Raw genomic sequence first — 15,517 nt, forward strand, 5'->3', positions numbered from 1 at the left:
TACCTCGGTACTGGGGGTTGGTCTCCGTCTCAGAACAAGGAACAGCCTTTAAACATCTGTTCATAGTTCTTCTAACACGAGTAGGGACGGAGCCAAAGCCATATCGCCCTCTACCCATAATCACAGAGATGTTTTGTGGCCCCTCGCTGGGAAGGCAGGCCCTCCATTCCATGACGAAAGGAAAAATAGAAGAAAGGGAAAGAAAAAAAACTAATAACTTAATACAATTTAACAAAATCAAAATTTTTACAATACAAAGACTAACTAAATACACCATTTTAAAAAAATGTGAAGATTATTCAGTTCCTCAAGGGTGTGTAGTGTCACGTTCTGAACGGTACTGAGCACAAAAGGGTATCCTGTAGACCATCTTGACTGCTACTATTGGTGTTGTCAACATTCATGCTGCCCTTTGCTGTAGAGAGTGGTATCCTCTTTCCTGCTGGGCACAATATTGTGCAGCAGTATCAGGCAATTTTCTGGCTTTTTAAATCGTGGTCACAAAAGCACTATATCCCACATTCATAAATTGTAGATGTAGGTTTCTTGAATAATTGAATCCGCCACTGCTTTGTTTTAGTGTGCATTAATACAGAGAATCATCCAGTTGGGAAATAAACAAGGCTCTTCCTGTTGTGTACTTGGAGTCTTTACTCCATGACCTGATCCTGTGATTCAATCAAGAAGTGAGGAAAAGTCCACAGAGTGAGCTTGAAATTTGTTGCCCGATCCTTCTAATTTAGTTTGAAAGGTCTTGGCCTATTTTGGACCTTAATTATTATTAAGGCTACAAGTCTTCTTGCAATCAATGTCTGCAGTAACTATTTGCATAAACAAAGTGTTTATCTGAGGTAGTAATACCCTGTTTCCCCTAAAAAAAGATCTAACCTGAAAAATAAGCCCTAGTATGATTTTTTCAGGATGCTCGTAATATAAGCCCTACCCCAAAAATAAGCCCCAATTGTGAAACCCTGCCCTCCACCATTGTACAGCAACCAGAAGATGACATGACTATATTTGAATAATTGTAGATTGTTGCAGATGAAAAAAATAAAACATCCCCTGAAAATAAGCCGTACTGCGTTTTTTCGAACAAAAATTAATATAAGACCCTGTCTTATTTTTGAGGAAACATGGTATCATGTAATATTCTCTCCCTCAAGCCCTAATGTGAAGATACAGTTACAAATCCAGTCAGTGTTAATGGTGTATGATCAGAAATCCAATCTGTAAATAATTTCCAATCAATTAACTGTGTACTTCAATAAATATGGTACAAACTGATCTATTGACTTCCATCCTCCATTGATCTGCACTGTTGCTATCCTTTCAGATATATCAATTCAATAATATCCATGAGTTTTTCAGGGTACCATATGTTATTTAGCTAGGTGTTACATACTTTCAGCAGCATCTGTCCATTGCTTTAAAGGTTTTGTTTTCAGTAAATTTGTTTTAACCTGTGGCTGTACGATTGTATTTAGAGCGTTGAAATTTTATTATTTATTTATTATATTTATATACCACCCATCTGGAATGTGTCTACTCTTGGCAGTTTACATATAACATAAAAATAAAATCCAGATTGGTCACAGAGTCCAAGATGGGAAAGGAAGAAAGAAAGAGAGAGAAAAAAGAAAAAGGAAACGAGAAAACACTTCCCCCCCTCCTAGTGGTTTGGAACATCCTCATAACCATGTACCACTCATCACAATTAGAACTTAATCATATGGGCATTTGTTCTGCTGTTTGGTGTACTGCAGGAGCAGATTGGTTTCAGGTATCAGGGGATTCTGCTCTTTTGATATTGGTTGGTGTGCTTTGGTTCGGTCCATTACCAGCATGTGCAATCACTGGGAATGGATCAAAATCAAGCCTTGCAGCTGTCAAAGTGGCCAAGGCTACTTCCAGTGTCAATTTCTGGTATCATGAAGTAGCCAGGATATCAACAAATTGAACATTTCTGCTGCTCTTTTGTGAAGGGTCAGGGGATGTAAAATTATTAAAATTTTGACTCTGCTTGATCATTGCTGATGTACTAAATCACTTAAATTAAATTTTAAAAATCCTTTTTCTTTGCATTTGTGTGAAACTGAAAACTGTAGGCACTTTCTCAATCAGCTCTATGCACAAAGCAAAGAAAAATATTTTTTAAAAAATTTAATCTAAGTGATTCAGCACACCAGTGATGATCTAGTAGGGGCCAAAAGAAAATTTCACTTCCCCTGACCCTCCACATAGGATTAGGGTAAGTGTTAAATTGTCCAGTATCCTGAAGTAGCTCATTTAATCACTTCACAATATTGGAAATAGGGTCATATGAGGTTGGTATGCCATTTGGATGCAAGAATTGCACCCAATAGCATGTCATACCTCCCCCCAAACTCAAGCAACCCTATTTAGACTCTACCAGCCTGCACTAAAAGGGACAGTATGATAGCACCTTTAAATAACATAGTGATATTTATTTCTGTCTTCAATATACAAAAACAGCTGTGTGTTAGCTGTTTTCATTTTCACAAATACATAGATTATGAATGTCTTCATTTCCACAAATACATAGATTGTGAAAGTCTTCAGTGACAAATGAAAATATTCAGAATTTCAAACAGGAGTTAAGGGCATGCAGATTGTAATGGTTTTGCTATGTTTAGAGACATTACAACAAAGTGAATTTGTTTCCATGGTAACTTCTTTTGTTTAACTTATTTGGTAAGACATTGAATAGCTGGACCTGCATAAGGATAGCAGGATTTTAATTATCTTGTGCACTGGATGTTCAACCTATTACCATCACTTCATTTTTTGTTTAAAAACACTGATAAGTTACGTTGGGAGGATGTATCATCTCACTTAGTATATTTATGATATTGTGGCATATTGCTTTACCAATTTCCTAATATAAACATTATTGTTATTTTAAAGTGAATAGTAGAAAACATCCTGTAAGTTGTTGCATTGTTATGTACATTTTATGGAACAAATCTAATCATTCCATACCCTACAACACTAATAAAAATAGTGTTACACATGCTAATTTGTAAATGATATCACCAAGTAGCATGGCATTTTGGCCATGAAGTTGTGGATAGGCAATCCAAAAAATATGATCAGTAGTATTGCCAGACAATCCAAGAGTATTATTTATTTATTACATTTATTTAATAAATAAATAAATTAATTAAATTGAGTGTGGTCAAATGCAAAAGTTCTTCATGTAGAAGAACAGTAAATCTGCAGTTAGTTAAGCACAGAAATCTGTTCACTGAATTTCTGTATTGCATTTAGATAAGCCTGAGAAAAGAGGGGAAAATAAAAAAAAAATACTATTTGAATGTGCAGATAGTGTCACATGCCTGTCCCTCATTTGGAAAGCATTGCCTCCACTATACCTTGTAAAAAGAATGGTTGTTACAGTATACACAGAGGCATCTGGTACTATTCTTGTTAGTTCACAAATTCAGTCCTTCTCCCCTGAACCTACAGATTCATGAGTATATCACAATAAGCCTCTATAAATGACACATTGTCATCTGATCTGCAGGAAAAATATGAAAAACAGAAGGGCAAAAAGCAGCAATTGATGGTGGAGGCAGAACACGATGCAGTTTTTTTCCCAGAAATATATGCTAAATATTTTTAAATGAGAAAACATTTATACTTTAACTTCCTTTCCTATGTGTACTTGACTGTTAATCACAATACTGTACATGGTTAATTAGCTCATCCTTACTAAAATGTCTTTGCTACCACCCAACTGTTTGCCAATGACCATAGTTAAGGCTATGACCAAAGTTTGTACTTTTTTGCATCTCAGTCTCTTGTTATTCCACTGCCTCTACCTTCCCACCCTTTCATGTATATCATGGTTCCCAGCCTTGGGTAACTCAGGTGCTCTTTGACTGCTACTTCCTTCACTACTGGTCAGGGTTTCTGGGAGTTGCAGTCCAAGAACATCTGGGTTATCTACAGTAGGAAACACTGATGTATACCCATGCAACACTTTGTTTTTCTAATGAAGTGGGCTGTGATCCATGGAAGCTTATGGCAAATAAACATTGCTCATCTTCAAGATGCTACAAGATTCTATGATTTGATGGTTGTTGTAGGTTTTTCTGGCTGTTTGACTATGTTCCAAAGGTTTTTCTTCCTAACATTTTGCCAGTCTCTGTGGCTGGCATCTTCAGAGGACAGGAGTTAGAACTCTGTCTGTGTTCTGGTATAGGATAGTTGAGTATTTGTAGCTATGGGATCAGCTTTTTGTCCTTTTCAGGAGATTGGGTGATTTTTTTTTTGTTATGGGTGTATGGGGTGGAGATGGTCTGTCCCTGTGATTGATGGGTGTTGTTAGCTAGTCTTTTGTGTGCAGTGATCACAGGTCCTTGTAGCTGGGTAGAGTTTGTTGACCTTTTGCAGGCTGTATTTTTCAAGCTGGACATGAAATTCTATTTCAAAACACTGGACAACACCAGCAATCATTATGTTAGACTATATAGGGAAGCCATTGAAATCCACGAACACCAGCAGAGCTTCAACAAAAAAAATCTAAAACTCAGCAAAGCCTGGCTCCTAGTTTAGACTTTGCAGCTAATTGATGAGGTGTCAAGGTGCATGACAGCTGTGTAACCAAGTCATGACTAGGCATGTGACCAACACATACCACAGCACTTCATTCATTAGCCAGTTAGTCATAGTAAATCATGTAAACCTTTAAAAAGACAGCAATAAGGTTGTGGCTAATAAATACATTTCAAGTCAAATGGCACTTCAGTGTGGCAGATTCCTTAACACCACACTCTTCATAGTTTGCTTTAAATTCCTCTCAACATAAATATTTTCTACATCCCCTGTCACAGGAACTGTCATTTTGTTTCCTTGCTATTGGCTACATTGTAGTAGAAATATATGTTTCCTATAAATACATAAACCTATTATACACAATTACTGTCTGAGAAAGCAGTTCAGAAGGCCATACCATCCATTTTAAGGCAATATGTTCTTAGTCTTCCCAACATAACAATTTCTTGTAATTTTTTTAAAACACTTCACAGAAATGCAAGTTTCAGAGGAAGCATCTAACTCAGTAAGCTTGTATGACACTGTCCCTCCACCCCTGAAGTCTTGTTTCATCAAATAGCATTCATTGTGTCTCAGATCAGGTTCAAGGTTTTAACACTCACATATAAAGCTCTTCACAGTTTTGGAATCACATTACCTGTCAAAGCATCTTTCCCCAATGTCGTATCCCTGACCTGCCAGATCTTCACAGGTCAGGCTCCTTGGTGTAGCCACCCCAAGAGACGCCCCTACTAGAGGCAGGGCCTTCTCAGTGGAGGCACCAAGGTTATGGAATCAGCTCCCAGAGGTGCTTCACCTGGATCCCTCCCTATACTCATTTAGGAGGTGGTCGAAAGCATTACTTTTCAGGGAAACCTTTCACTCTGACCTTGGCTGAATGTCTTGCCTCCTCTCTGCTTTACTGTGAAATTTTGTTTTCATGTCATTAGTTTTATGTTTTATGTTATTGCTGTTTGTGCAGTAATTCAATATTTACTGTTTGTTACTCTAGTTTAACTGCTCCAGCACTAATGGGGCTCTGTGTGTGTGTGTGTGTGTGTGTGTGTGTGTGTGTGTGTGTGTACGCGTGTGCCTACACACAGACACACACACACACACACACAGATGACTATTTATAAATTTTTCTCAATCAATCAGTCAATCAATCAGTCAATCAATCAATCAATCGAGAATTAATCCAGCTAGGATTCTTGAAGCTGATTTTTCTACAAGCCCAGAAAGATGCAAACTCTTTCACTGTCATATGCACTGCAACAAAACAAGACAGCCCAACAGTCTCCAATATTGCTGATTTTACCTTGCTTGGAGTGAGGTTCTGCTTTGTTACATCGTCCTCGCCCTCATTCCTGCAGCTCTGCTGCTTTCTATCACTGTTTTGAAGCACCTTTGCAGAACAAATCTTACCTGTCTGCAATTAGGCTAGGCTTCCCCAGAACTGCAACACTTACCAAGGAACTGAGAGAGAAAGACCTAAGATCCTTTCAGCTAAATTGACAGTGGCTTCATTCATTGACTAACAATACTTAAAGGCAGCATCAGGTTCATTTTATTACAAAACCACTGGACAGAAATGTAATCACACATTTTGCTTCCCACATGGACTTCTAAAAGGACTGGAGCAAACAACTTGCCCATCCCTACAAATAAGTGAGTAACAAATTAATTATATATGGCTTCTTGGAAGACTGCAGCACAGGACTCCAGATGACCATAAGGTTAACCACTTTTCTTATTTATGTTATAGGTATCAAACAACTGCTTTGCTTCTATTACTGGAGTGGGCATTAAGGACTCACAGTTTTACATAGGCATACAAAAGACAGGATAAAATTATGAATTATTATTTTCCATGCAGTTCTATATATATTTAGAATGGTAATTTAATTTTACAATATTTTAATGTTGTTTAGTAAGAGGTACTAGTAATTCTGTAGCTAAAAGCTAAGGCATAGTAACTTTTAAAGGAGATTAGACTAGATTACTTGCAGCAGCCTGTTACTGTTTCCTCCAGTAATATGCAGAATCATTTTAACGTGGATGCAGTGTGAGCTGAACACATGAGTGCTTGAAGGTAATATTTTATGCATGACAAAAATTTGTTGAATCATGAAAAGAAATATTAACAGCTCTGTAAAAAAAGTAACATGGTTTCATATTTTAATAGGAAGAACCCATTAGACAAAGCATCATAATTAATAATTAAGTTCAAAAGCGTCAAATGTAATATTCTATATTTGCATCATGATTCAGCAATTATGCTGTTTTGTGCATGTACATGAGCTTCATTTAATGGGTTATGACAGTAACTAATACAGGATTCTGCCTAAGGTAGACCGGAAAACACTGTAATAGTAATATTTTTAATGTACTGTCTGATCTTATTAAACATAAAGGGCATTTTTCTTTTGACATAGAAACTAGTGCTGGATTCCTCCCCCCTTCAAATATGAAAGCACTTTAAACAGTCCTTCTTGTGCAGCAATTATCCTGATATTTGATATTCTTCTACGTGGTCTCTGTGAATGCACACTAATGGGTTTAATCTGCGCCTGCGTAGAGGTCTCTGGAATATTCTGAAGCTTTATGCTACGTTCGTCAAGGACTGCATCCCTAGCTCATGAGGTCCGTCCGTCCCAGTAATTCTCTTAGTTCCTTTTTGTCGCCACTGAGGTCTCCCCTCTAGTTGAGCTGCCGTTCGTCCTTTGCGATATCTGAAAGAAATACAATCCTTTATTACTTCTATTCTTCAATTACGATCTTCTACAACCAGGGAATTGTAAGAGACTTCTATATTTCCCCGACCAGGCCCCCCACCTTTTCCCCCTCCTTTCCTGCCATTTTTGGTACCCCTTCCCCCTTTCAAGAAGTGCACTTCATGCTCTGATAAGATTCCACTTTCAGATGGCCACAACATCTGACTTTTTTTGTCTCAGAGAATCCCACCAAACTTCCTCCTGCCAGTTTTGTAAAAATTTCACCAAATAAGCCCTCAAATTGAGACAACAATGTCTTCGATCTTTCCTTTGGGAAAAATCCCTTCAACCTCCCCAAAGTATGGAGTCAACCCATGATCTCATCCTCCGAAACAATCTCCAGTTCCACCTGCCGTTTCTCCGACCAGATCACTCTCCAAAACTTCTCAAAATCTAAATCTAAGCCTTCTAGCTCCACCAAATTGACTTCCGTACCAAAGTCTCCTTCAATAGCAGATCATTCTAAATAAAAAAAGCAGAAAAATCTACCACCAACTCCCATCCGCGCAGACTGGTACCAGACCAACCACCACTCCAGGACCAACCTACCGTGTGTGTCAACTCCTTGGAAGAGACTCTTCTGCCTCCTTCCGTTCAACCCGAATCTCCGATACTGGCACAATCTCCATTCTCACCGATTGATCATGCTAAAGCCACCATAATACCTACTTCATCACACTCGAGCCATTTATCTATGATTTGTTCCATTTCAATGGGCGATTCCGACTTGGCGTACCAGGCACCCGATGTTTCTCTTCCTCGCAAGAGGTTAAAGAAAGAACATCTTACGTCTCAAACATCTCGCTTTGGTGCCAATCTCGTGAGACCCACCACTCCAACCGGGTCCTTCACGTCTCAAGAGCTCTCTAGGAGGTATAGACACTCCAAATGGGTCACACTCTCTGAGCCTCTGGAGTATTATTACCCTGCCTACAAACGCTCTCGATATTGAGCATATCGGTACTATCTGTCCGAGCTCGACTTTTACCCAGACTGTCGACACTGACATTGGTACTACTATGATTCCAAAGTCTCGGACTCCTCTCCTTCACCTCGGTATCGATCATGGTACCAAGATGCCTACCGGTCCCGTTCCTCATCCGACGAGGATTCGGTACCAACCATCTCGATACCAAAACATCACAAGTCACGAAAAAGACAACATCCCAAACCCCCACGGGTTCAGTCCACAGTACTGAAGCGATCCCACACTTCTGCTCCAGCACAACAATGACCCATCAACCTTCAGTACAGGCGACCACGACTTACACGGTTCCCCAGCCTCTACCTCTTGGTACCAAGCATCCTCACAATAAACACTCCAAATCTCAGACTGCCTTGGTACCACCTCAACACACCTCATCAAGGTTTCACCATGACCTTCCAGAACCTACTCCTACTTTATCTCAATACTGCCTCACTTCTCCAACCTCTTCCTCTCGTTCATTCTCTTCACAATCTTCTCATTCCATACTGGATCAACAATCCCCACCAAACCTACCAACACCGGACTCGGATGTTAATCACAACAATCCTCTATCACCATCTGATGACTTTTCTTCCTATTCCCAATTGGTCCTATGGATTGCCAAAGCCATAGAACTTGATGTACAACAGCCTACTCAAGTCTAATCTGACAAAGTTTTTGAAGACATCAGTGAACAGCAAACTCTGCCTCAAAGCATGAGTTTCATTCCCTCTTTGCTAGAACTTACTAAGCAAACCTGATCAAAACCTTCTTCCTTACCACATATGTCTTGTAAAGTTGAAAACCTTTATAAAACACACAGAGGAAATACTGGATTCTTGTTTAAGCATCCACTTCCTAATTCACACATTGCAGATGGCACTCAAAACAGGGCACATAACTGCTCCAGCACCACACCAAACAACAAAGAAGGGAGAAAACTGGACACTGTGGGAGGCAGAATCTACTCTCTTGCATCATTCACTCTTCACACTGCCAATTACATCACAGCTATGCGAGCTTACCACCGTTATTTGTGGAATAAAGCTCTCCCACCTCTCCAATCCGCTGGCTCGTGGTCTCTTCCTCTCACTCTCAAGCCTTGAAAGATATCCAGGTGACTCTCTCTCTTCTCGCAGAACTGGGCCTACAAATCAACAAAGAAAAATCAATTCTCACCCCCCCCACTCAATGCATCGTATACATAGGTGCACTCCCTGACTCTACCACAGCAAGAGTCTTTCTTCCTTCGGAAACAGCCATCAAACTCCAGTCCCTCATCACTCATTTCCACCCCCACTCCTGCATCACAGCGCATTCTGCTTAGCGCCTCTTAGGCTTTATGGCCTCTACAACTTCAACTATCCTATACTGAAGATTTGTTCCCTCCAGTCATGGTATCTGATTCTCTTCAATCCCATGACAGAACCACCATCAAAGCTACTCAAGGTTGCTCCCGAACTCTCTTCCCAACTTCTCTGGTGGGACGCTCCAGCCAACCTTTTCATGGGATGACCATTTATTCCCCTTCAACCATCAGTACAAATTACCACAGATGCAAGCACTACCAGATGGGGTGCACCTTGCAACGATCTTCATATCCACACTACCTGGTCCCACACAGAACATGTCCTCCATATAAACAATCTGGAACTTTTAGCCATTTTCAAGGCATTCAGAGCCTTTGAGCCGATTATCCACGGCAACATCGTTCAAGTCACAACAGACAACACCACCGTCTTATTCTAGATCAACAAGCAGGGAGGCACACACTCCCTTCCACTTCTTTATCTCACAGTGCAATTTTGGGAATGGTGCCTCGAACGCCACATCTTTCCCATGGCAGTACATATTGCCACACAGGACAATCTGGTGGCAGACAAACTCAGTAGATTGCACAAATGGTCCCTAGACCAATCTATGTTTCTTCACCTCTGCAAACTCTGGGGTCAGCTGCAAGTCGACATGTTTGCCACACTGCAAAATTCCAAATGCAACCTTTTCTACTCAAGAGCAGGCATGGGCCGCAAATCACTAGGAGATGCACTCATGGCAGATTGGGCTACACACCTCGTATACCTCTTCCCTCTCATGCCTCTCCTTCTCAAGACAATAGCCAAAATCAGACACAATCATGCCAACACAATCCTCATCGCTCCCTGGTGGCCAAGACAGCCATGGTTCACCATGCTCTGTTTCATCACCAGCAACTACCTACACCTGCCTCTCATCCCACACCTGCTCTCACAACATTAGGGCAGGACTCACCACCCAGACCTCCACACTCTCCATCTCACAGTGTGGATAATTCTCCCTCAGTGAATGCTATTCTTGCCAATGCCTGTAAACCTTCCATAGTCAAACTCTACTCCTACAAATGATCTGTCTTCACCAAATTTGCTCTCCAACATGATCTTCCTACTAGTCCAACAAATTTATAAGCTGTCCTATGATTTCTGTCTTATCTCTTTAATAAACAATTATCCCTGTCAGCTCTCAAGGTCTACCTATACACCATTGTAGCTCATCAACCTCAAGATTTGGAAGCTACCATGATTTTTTTGCCACCCCACACTAAAATGCTTTCTTTGGGGTGTTTCCATATGTGCCCTTCAGTGCCACCGCCTCCTCCTCAATGGTCTTTAATACTTGTTCTCCACTGGCTTTCCCGTACTCCATTTGAACCACTTGCCACCACTTCAGAGTACCTCCTCTCTCTCAAGACGCTTTTCCGCATTGCCAGTATTTCTGCCCGCAGAGCTTCTGAACTTGCAGCACTGAGGATTGACCCTCCATTTCTCCAATTTCACTCCGACAAGGTCACCCTCTTTCCTGATGTCTCCTTCCTGCCTAAGGTTGTGTCCCACTTTCACCTCTCCCAACCTATAATTCTACCTACGTTCTTCCCATCACCTACAACTGATTTAGAATGATCCCTACACACATCGGACACCAGATGGGCACTTGCCTTTTATGCCTCAAGAATGTCTTCTTTCTGTAAATAAAAGAGACTGTTCATATCACCACACCTCCCTCACAGAGGTTCTCACATCTTTTCATAAATGATTTCCCGCTGGATCATTTCCACCATAAAACTGGCTTATCAACTTGCCAAACAGCCACTACCTGTGGGTATTAAGGCTCATTCCACTAGGGCGACAGCTACTTCTGCAGAGTTTCTTCGTGGAGTTCCTCTCCCGGGCAACACCATCTATGTTTGCCGCCCACTACAGACTGGGCTTAAGAGCCAAAAAGGATGCATCGTTTGGGAGAGCTGTGCTTTCTTCAATTCTTCCGTGATGTCCCTCCACCTATAAGGTACAGTAAGCTTGTTAATCACCCATTAGTGTGCATTCACAGAGACCATGAAGAAGAAAGAGAGGTTACTTAATTGTAACTCTGGTTCTTCGAGTGGTCATCTGTAAATTCACACTTTCCACCTAGCCTCCTGTCCGTCTGTCACTCTTGTACCTTTTGATGCAGCGGCGGACTGTTCTTAGGAACTGAGGCAATTACCAGGATGGGCGGACCTTGTGGGCTAGGGGGGCGGTCCTTGACAAACGTAGCATAAAGCTCTAGAATATTTTGGAGACCTCTGCACAGGTGCAGATTAAACCCATTAATGTGAATTCACAGATGACCACTCGAAGAACCAGAGTTACAGGTAAGTAACCTCTCTTTTTGTTGTTGTTGTTGTTGCTGTTGTGGCATTTTTGCTATACATATACACTATTAATAGAACAGTGATGTTTGTTTTGTATCTCAAATACCGGGTGAAATATTACCACAATGCGTATGAAGACAAATATATTCAGATTGGGACACAATATTCTAATCCACACTGCCCAAAGTGAGATCTGAAATGTACACTGCTGCCCAATATTGTAGCTCGTATTTTGAAACTTTTTTTAAACAATGGTGCCTGACCCACACATCTGGACATATTTTTGGAACTGTAATGCTTCTTCTCACACACACCCTCAGCTCTGGGATACTCAGACTCTCAAAGACACACACAGGGTCATGAGCTAGCTTGTATGTTTTTTTAAAAAAAGGTTTAATAAAGATATCACCTACCATTCCCTTTGGACACAATCAGCTTGTGTTTTTAAAGAAGTGTCTTGATAAAAGTTGGTGGAGGGGAAGAAGGGGAATAGCTAAGATGAAAAGAAGTGTGAAATGTCTTTCCAGTGTTTCTTAGTCACTATTCCTAACATCAACTATTTTGTATGTGTGAGAGGACATGAGATTTTATGCAAGTAGTCCAAGATAGTGTGGAAATCATATCAAGTGGAAGAGATTATGCAAAAGTGAGATCTAATGTATTCTAATGTTGGGCTTAGACCAAGAAGACCTGGGTTTAAAACCTCTTTGTAGCAGTATGTCTTTCTAGATGTTCTTGGACTTGGCTCACCTTTTCAGTGACACCAACCTTCCAAGCTTCTTGTGAGGATAAAGTTACCCATGTATACTGCCCTGAAGTTGAAAAGGGATTGAGATTTAAAAAGTACAGTGGACCCTCTACTTAAAGAATTAATCCGTATTGGAATGGTGGCTGCAAGTCGAAAAGTCTGTAAGTCGAATCTCCATTGACCTACAATGCACTGAAAACCGATTAATTCCATAACCAGTGGTTTTTATTCTATTTTTATTCCATTTTGGTTTTTTTCTGGTCTGTAAGTCGATTCTCTGGCTGCAAGTCGAATCTAAATTTTGCAGCCAGAGAAGTCTGTAACTCGAAAAGTCTGTAAGTCGAGCCGTCTGTAAGTCGAGGGTCCACTGTAATCAGTTTGGAAATAATTATTTAAAAATCTATTATCTCAAATTCATGAAAAATTGTAGCAGTAATTGTAAGCTTTGTTATTTTAATATTTAAATTACAACAATGTTATTTTTGAGTAATAATTAATGTTTATCAGCACTTAAATTACTAGCCACGTTTAGGAAATTTAAAGAATTTTAAAAATGAAAAGAAAAAGAGGAACAAATAAGAACAAACATGATTTTAGTGGTCTATGTAAATAAAACCAAAAATTAAAGAGAGGCATTATCTTTATTAGAACCAAATAACATTCCATAAAAGTGTGCAAAACTTTACAGTTCACTAGAATTCTTGAACACATTGTGGTATAAAAAGTTGCTCAAAATCCTATTGGTGTTCATGTAAAGTTTTCATTACTTGCCTTAGCTACATGCAGCTAATTGATGAGGTGCCAGGTTGCATCTTGGTTATCAGGATGCAACTTGGACTATGTTCCAGAGATATGTTCCAGAACCTCATCAATTAGCTGCAGTAGGTATAACAATTTAAAGAAAACATACATGCAAACAGGGTTGCGGATATTAAGATGAGTGGGGAAGAACCAGGAAAGTTCAAAAATTTGGCCAGACCTTATTGTGGCCATAAGGCTTGGTGTCAAATTCAGTAGAGGTGGGTGGCTCCATTTTTATGAATTACTATTTCGGCATGGTTCATGTGATGTGGTTGCAATTAAGGAGCATTTTAAGAAGAGTTGTTTACCTCTTCCTTGGAATGTGTTTGGACGTCTTGGCTACAGTCCATTAAAAAGGGAGACAGCCTCCTTAACATGGAATGACAAAGATGATCCCATCCTTTGGACATTTACCTTGCATGTAAGGTGAGAGAAGAGACACTTGTAGCTCTAACCAATAAAGGTATAGCCTGTTATTTTCCATCAAACCACTGGTAATTGTTCAGTTTTCTTCTCCACCTCCTTCTCCTGCCCACCCCATTGTAGCCAATGAAGAAACAAATTACTGTTTTAACCTGGTTCTTCCTTTGATATCCAATAGATGGTGCTAGCATATCACTCTAATTAGACCAGGAAAATACTTGTTCATTTTTCTTCATTTGATTAGTTCCAACTAGATAACATTAGTTCTTCTAACAGTTAAGGGAAGGGGAATAAATTGTTCATACTTTAATAAAGATTCCCTTTTGGACATCAGAATGCCTGGGTTTGAGGTCTAGTCACCACTCCTTTCTCCAACTCTATACCATCTTTGCACCAAAAGGCCAAACAAAATTATTTACTCTATTTCAACCAACATACTCTGCTTTTCTTCAGAAAATACTTACAAAATAAGTGGTCTGTTAATTATCAGAAGTGCCTTGATGGATTCTAGGACTGTTAGGTCCAACATTCTTTGCAGGAATTTTATAGCAAGAAGATAGTTCTGTGGGATATAGCATATATCTTTTTTTTTACCCCATGACTAAAAAGCAAAGCTAATTTCCTACCCCTTCTAACTTGTGTACATTCTGGGGCTATCTGACATTCTTTGACCACAGGCAAAGACAGGGATATTTGAAGATGTCAGGCATTAGAAAACAGGGGCAGCTGAGATGCCTGTGAGTAGACAAAAATTTAAATCACTCTCAGAAAGATTAGATTTAATCATGTGACCTCAAGTGAGCTCTCACTTGTTATAAACTTAATACATTTTTAATAATTATATACTCAAAGATAGCAGGTTTTTTTCCCCAGAGATCCATATTTTATTTCAGTGACTGAAATCCAGCAGGCAAACCTATATGCCCCTGAAGGTTGATGGCACCATTATCTATGAACGTTTTCCCCCTCCACCCTCCCTGAAGGCTGCCTTGGGAGTCCTTTCATGACTGGAGACTTGCAGGCTCCAGAGGACGGACTTCAATTCTCATAGACATATAGCATCAATTTTTGAACTCTTGTCTACAATTTTTCTGCAGTCTCCGTGACAGGGTTCTGCTAAGCCTGAAGAAGTGTAATTTTCTCCACAAAAGCTGTCAATTCGTTTGATTTATTTTTTTAAGGTATCACCACTCAATATCGATAATATCAATAAGTAGGTATTACCCACTCTGACATTTGTTTAATCTTGGGAACCACACAGGCCTTTCCTTGTTCTTTCATCAAGAGGAGACCATTCAGGAATGCAGGGTGAAAGGAGGAGAGAGTTTATGCCACCGCTGCTGGTTTGTCAGTGCAGCATTAAGTTCTGTTCTAAGATAGATGTCACATTACTGATATATGTTTATTCTGATTTTTTTATATTGCTGTTATGTTTATGTGGTTATTATTATATTAATATGTTATTGTTATTTTGTTGTGAACTTTACAGAGTGGCCTTTGTATCCAGATGGGCAGAATACAAGCCAGCCAGCCAGCCAGCCAGCCAGCCAGCCAGCCAGCCAGCCAGCCAGCCAGCCAGCCAG

General features: G+C 40.0%; 1 long non-coding RNA gene across 1 annotated transcript; it reads right to left on the minus strand.

Annotated features, from left to right (window-relative positions):
- LOC144588231 (uncharacterized) lies at window positions 1–15,155 on the minus strand. The gene is made up of 2 exons (XR_013543678.1): window positions 9,324–15,155; window positions 1–7,289 (listed from the first exon to the last, which is right to left on the minus strand). It is a non-coding gene; the product is annotated as an uncharacterized LOC144588231 (long non-coding RNA).
- Between the last annotated feature and the right edge of the window lie 362 nt (window positions 15,156–15,517).

Source organism: Pogona vitticeps, chromosome 3 (genome assembly GCF_051106095.1).
Source record: "Pogona vitticeps strain Pit_001003342236 chromosome 3, PviZW2.1, whole genome shotgun sequence".
Lineage (NCBI taxonomy): Eukaryota > Metazoa > Chordata > Lepidosauria > Squamata > Agamidae > Pogona > Pogona vitticeps.